Here is a 6,341-nt window from a genome sequence, read left to right on the forward strand (position 1 = left end):
AGCCTCTCTCCATTGAGGTGCAGGGAGGGCCTACATTCCACTCTGGGCCGCCCGCCAGGCCCAGGCTACCCAGAGGGGTGGCCATGCTGGGGAGGCTGGGAGGAGGGTTGGGGAACAGGACACCCCAGGTCCCTGCTCCTATGAGGTTTACATTCTCCTGGAGGAGACAAAATGAACTCTTAAGTCCTTTCTTTTTTTTCCCCTAAAGATTTAGGTTTTTTTAAAGGTAATCTCTACACCCTATGTGGGGCTTGAACCCACAACCCCGAGATCAAGAGTCGCACGCTCCACCGACTGAGCCAGCCAGGTGCCCCTTAAGCACATTAGTAAAGGAGACAGTTTTAAATAATCATACGTGGCAATATTTTGGTGCAGATAAAATAGTGATAGGGTGGGGTGCCATCAGGGGAGGCCTGTGTGGGGAAGTGACAGCTGAACTGAGACCTGGAAGGGTCCTGAACAGCTCCCTCACAGAAGAGAAAACAGAAGGACAGAGCACTTATTCGGGGTCACGGTACATTTTGTCAGCGTCTGACAAAACCTGAGAATTTACTTTCTATATCGCTACCTTTCCTTGACCCTTCCTCTCCAACCCACCTCTCCGGGTGACAACAACAGGTTCTCCGCCACTCCCCATCCCTGACCATCATCTCCGTAGCGGGACCGGGAAGGGGTCATTGGCTGTGAGCCGGAACAAGTCATTTCCTCCTCTGGGCCTCGGCTTTCTCAGTTATCAGATGCAGGGTCCCCCAAACCTCTAAGCTCCGGATTCTACAGAATCCGCTCACGAGCGACTCCTGAATTCTAGTTCCTGAGCTCCCTCTTGTGGACAGCTTTGGAAACACACGCTCAGTTGGAGCGGATGGTGGGAAAAGGGTCTCGGGCCAATTTCCAAGAGACGCCGCGCCCCGGGCCCCCCCCCCCCCCAGCTGAATAGGTTGGAAGAGCATTCTGCTCTTGATCTCGGGGTTACGAGTTCGAGCCCCACGTTGGATGTACAAAAACAAAAACAAAAACAAAAACAAACCAGGAGGGTGGTTGATTCTAAGGCATCACTGAGCTTGCACGTGTCTGTGTCTTTCAAAGTGTGCTGTATTTGCATACGCATGCGTGTACACACCCGCGCGTGTCTGTGTATGTGTGTACATGTTGGTGACGATGTGCATTTCAGCAGCTGGGTCACACAAGGATGATATGAAAAGCTCTCAGGCTTTCTCACAAAGTCCTAACCACTCTCCCAGCAGCCAGCTTCCTCCTCCCCTCTGTGCCCCCTGTACCAGCCGCTGACTTCTCCCCTTCTGGGATCTTGGTCTCCTCCCTCACTTCTCCCCCTGCACTGTGTCAGCCGACTTCTTTGACGGTTTTTCTCTTTTGTATCACTTGAGGCTCATTTGAATGTCACACATCATGGCTCAAGGAATAATTCCTTTCTGTTCTACCCACTCAGACCATTCGATTTGCACCCCTTGAGTGGGGTCGACCACCCACGGCCCTACTGCAGGGTAGTAGACGCCTGGGGACTTGAGTGCTGTGGAGTCCTGGAGGGTTCAGCAGAAAGCCAGGCACGGGTAGCTAAGGCGCAATGGCATGTTAACAAAACGCTCTGAATTCCCCACGCACGCGTGTGTCATCTTGTTTGACTTACTCGATGATCCTTCAAGCCTAGGCAAGGCGGGACTCATCCCCATTTTACAGATGAGGACACTGAGGCCCAGACAAGGAGATAATAAAAATAGCCCCGGAGTAGCTCTCGAAGCAATAGGCAAGCTCTCTTATCCAGTTTTCATGACACCCGACGAGGCAGTTGTTATCAATTCCCTTCTTTAGCAGACAGGGAAACTGAGGCTTTCACATTGGGTGGGTGCCTGACGCTGTACGTACGTGAGGCCCGTCAGAAGCCGAGGCAGGATCTGAACCGTGCCGGGAGGTTAAAGCCTGACGGCTCAAGCACAGTGGCCCCCTGTGAGGACTTCCCCACCGTCACTGGCTCCAACTCTTTCTGGGGCACACCGTCCCCTCCCACGTCTCTGGGGCTCCTTTCCTAAGAACGTTCTCCTCAGGGCCTCAGGTGGGGGCAGCCTCTGTCTGGCATCCTTGCTCCTCCCTGGAGTGGGGGTGGGAGAGGCACGTTACCTGCACCACTTTCTGAAGCCGCTGGATGGGGGCTGAGCATTAATTATGCAATAACCTCTCTGTGGTGTGCCTAATTGCCTGATAACCATAATTGAATCTTATGGATTACACCAACATTATTGCAGGAGGCAGTTAAAGCAGTTAATGGGAAGCTGTACCCGCATTGTGATATTTGCTTCTTATCTCCCTGCTGGCCCTATTGTGAGCCCTTTCGTGGGGGCTTGGGGAGTCCTGGGGGCGAAGAGGGTGAGAACTAACACAGATATCACATCCCCTTACTCCCGGAGGGCACTGTATTCTTTGCCGGGAAATGTCCGCATGGCAGGTGAACTTGTCATTTTATAAATGAGAAGACGGTGTAGGAAGGTTGAGATTTTCCCCATTTCATTTTTTTTAAAATTTTTACCTTTTTTGTTTTTCAACGTTTATTTATTTTTGGGACAGAGAGAGACAGAGCATGAACGGGGGAGGGGCAGAGAGAGAGGGAGACACAGAATCGGAAACAGGCTCCAGGCTCTGAGCCATCAGCCCAGAGCCCGATGCGGGGCTCGAACTCACGGACCGCGAGATCGTGACCTGGCTGAAGTCGGACGCTTAACCGACTGCGCCACCCAGGCGCCCCTACCTTTTTTGTTTTTAACACTTACTCATTTTTGAGAGACAGAGAGAGAGCACGAGCAGGGGAGGGGCAGAGAGAGAGAGAGAGGGAGACACAGAATCCGAAGCGGGCTCCAGGCTCCGGGCCGTCAGCACAGAGCCCACGAACTGTGAGCTCATGACCAGGGCTGAAGTCGGACGCTTAACCGACTGCGCCGCCCCGGCCCCGGGCCCCCCCCCCGTTTCATTCTTGATCATTACTCCGGGGCCTTACCAGCATCACCTGCGACCTTTTGAAAAAGCGGACTCTCAGGCCCCACCCAGGACCTATTGAATCAGGATGTTCATTTTAAGAAGATTCCCAGGTGGCCCATGTGCTTGGCGTAGCTTGAGAACAACGGAGAGCTGGGTTGTTCACTTATTTATTTATTTTGCCTACGGGGGATCCACTGTTTCTTACTGTGGTAGCAGCACCTTGATTTTCCTTTGGGAAACAAGCTTCCCCGCACCATCCCCCCCCCCCCCCAACACCAGGCCACAGAAGTTGCTTCAGGGAGGTGCCGTGACCCCACACCAGGCCAGTGAGTCAGTTCCAAGCTTTCTGAGGCACTGTTGAGGGAGATACGTCTGATCAAATTACCTGGTGACCGTCTTTCTTCCCTCCCTGTGCCTGCCACGGCTCGCTGTGGGCCAGTATTCTTCCCACCCAAGTGATGGTGGCCTTGGTCAAAGGCCAAAGGTCAAAGGCCGTGGTCAAAGGAATGTGAGTAGAAGTGACGATGTGCCCCGTTTCCAGCCAGGCCTTAAAGGGGTACCTCATGTTTCCACTCGCCACTCTTGGACTCCTGACCTCCACCATGAGAAAGGCATACCCCGAGATGGCCATGACCTTCATCTGCAGTCCCAGCGTGGAGAGTGTGGAACAAAGGGGACCCAGCCTGAAGACCGGAGTCCAGCCTAACCCAGCTGATACTAGCCACCCCCCAGCTAACCTGCAGCACGGTGAGTTTGAGATGAATGGTTGCTACCGTAAGCAACTGAGATTTTCAGTGTGGCCTCTTAGACGGCATCATTGCAGCAGACAGGTGACTGACACAAAGGAGACGCTTTCTTTCTACAGAGTTGCTGAGCTGAATCTGGGCCAGGAGGGCAGGGCCTGACTAACAGTGAAACCAGCGCTGAGGGAAACAAAACTAAGCGAGAATGAAGATCCTAATAATGACGACAGCCTTTGTTTTGGGGGATGTGGCCTTACTTGAGTTAGTCGAGACTGCTTAGTCCACCGACCTAAACCAGAGAGGGACTTAGTGGCTCACGTAATGCAAAAGTTCAAAGCTGGGCAGGTTTCAGGTGGGGTTTGATCCAGCAGCCCAGTGACGAACCAGTGTCTCTGTCTCTCCGTTCTGCTTCCTGGTGGGTTCGTTTCACCTGGATGCTGGTTCCCCTTCTGACATAGCATGACGGCTTCCTCGTTCAGGTCTAATAGGAGAGAGGGTTCCTGCTGGAAGCGAGGAAGCTTCTTTCCTGGGAGCTGGAAGCAATTGCCTCCTCAAGTCTCACCGCCTCACATTGGGTCACACACCCAATCCCCAAACCATTCTTCGAGGCTGGGGAGATGCAATGTGCTGTGACCTCACTTCACGAACCACATTTGCAAAGAACCTGTTTCCAAAGTCACATTCTGAGGTTCCAGATGGATATGAATTTTTGGAAGAACACCATTCAGCTTAGTACAGAAAACAATCGGCAAACGCTCACCCAAGATTATAATTCCTTTACACAAAAATAGGATTATAAGATCCATTCTGTTCAATTTTTTTTTATTTTGAAATAATTATAGACTTACAGACAAGTTGCAAAAATAGTACAGAGTACCCTTAATATCCTTCACTTCGCCTTCCTTCATGTTAACGTCTTGCATAACCATAATGCAATTATCAAAACTAGGAAAGTAGCATTGGTATAATACTATTAGGTAACCTACACACTTTATTCAGATTTCTCTGGTTTTTCTATTAATAACCTTTTTTCTGTTCCGGGACCTAATCCAGGATTCACACTGCACTGAGCTGTCAGGTCACCTTAGACTCCTCTGGTCTGGGCAAGTGTCTTAGTTCTTCTTTGTTGCTCACAACCTTAACACTTTTGAAGAGTACCCATCGCTTATTTTCTAGAACATTGTTCCATTTGATTTTGTCTGCTGGTTTTTTTTTTTTTTTTTTTTCATGCCTGGATTGAGATTGTGCCTTTTCGGCAGGAATACTCTGAAGGAATGTGCCTTTCCCAGGGGGTACACGATACCCACGGGTCATATCACAGGTGTCGTTAACCTTGATCGCTTGGTTTGGGTGGTTTTCTGCTGGAATTCTGTCTTGTAAACTTACTCTCTTCCCCTTTGAAATGAATAAATATCTTGGCGGTGGGGGGGGGGAGACACTTTGAGACTAGACAATTTATTAGCTGGACTTCTCCTGTCACAAAGAAGTTATGTTTTCTCCCCCATTCACGCTGTGGCTGCACAGTCATACTGACTCTTGGATACCGCCATTTGCCCAGTATTCCATGTGCGACTCAATCATGATTATTGCTTAATTGTTTCTCAATTGCTACGTAATGAGTGTAATGAGTGTACTTGTATTTATTGCGACCCCCCCCCCCCCCTGGGGGGATTTTTTTTTTTGTTGTTTTTTTTTTTGAGAGAGCACGCGCCCCCCCGGGTCGGGGGGGGGGGGGGGGGTGGGAGGCAGAGAGAGAGAGTCCCAGACAGGCTCTGTGCTGCCAGCGTAGAGCCTGATGTGGGGATCCATTTTACAAACAGTGAGATCATGACCCGAGCCAAAGTTAAGAGTCAGGTGCTGAACTGAATGAGCCACCCAGGCACCACTTCTGGGAGTCTCTTTGAAGGCTACAATTTCCAAAACAGAAAGTGTGAGGTCAGGGGTATGAGTACTTTTAGTTTCTAATAGATATTGCCACATTGCCCCTCAAAGAGATTGTACCAGGTAACAATACCACCCACAGTGCCTGAAAATCATTCATTCATTCATTCATTCATTCATGCGTTCACTCATTCATTCATTCAGATGGCTTGCCCAGACCCGTAACAATCTTAGCTCCCTCCTCCTGGGGGCTTTATTGCTTCTCCTGTCTCATCTTCTTTAGCACGAATAAATTCCATGTGTACAATGTTTCAGGACCGCATCTTTTTTTGAGATATAATTCATATAAAATTCACTCTTTTTTTTTTTTTTCAACGTTTATTTATTTTTGGGACACAGAGAGACAGAGCATGAACGGGGGAGGGGCAGAGAGAGAGGGAGACACAGAATCGGAAACAGGCTCCAGGCTCTGAGCCATCAGCCCAGAGCCTGACGCGGGGCTCGAACTCACAGACTGCGAGATCGTGACCTGGCTGAAGTCGGACGCTTAACCGACTGCGCCACCCAGGCGCCCCTAAAATTCACTCTTAAAGAGTACAATGTAGTGTTTTTTTTTTATTAAAAAATTCTTTTAACATTTATTCATTACTGAGAGACAGAGCACGAGCATGGGAGGGGCAGAGAGAGGGGGAGACACAGAATCCAAAGCAGGCTCCAGGCTCTGAGCTGTCA

The sequence above is a fragment of the Herpailurus yagouaroundi genome, unplaced genomic scaffold (genome assembly GCF_014898765.1).
Source record: "Herpailurus yagouaroundi ecotype Mexico unplaced genomic scaffold, PumYag 187, whole genome shotgun sequence".
Taxonomy (NCBI): domain Eukaryota; kingdom Metazoa; phylum Chordata; class Mammalia; order Carnivora; family Felidae; genus Herpailurus; species Herpailurus yagouaroundi.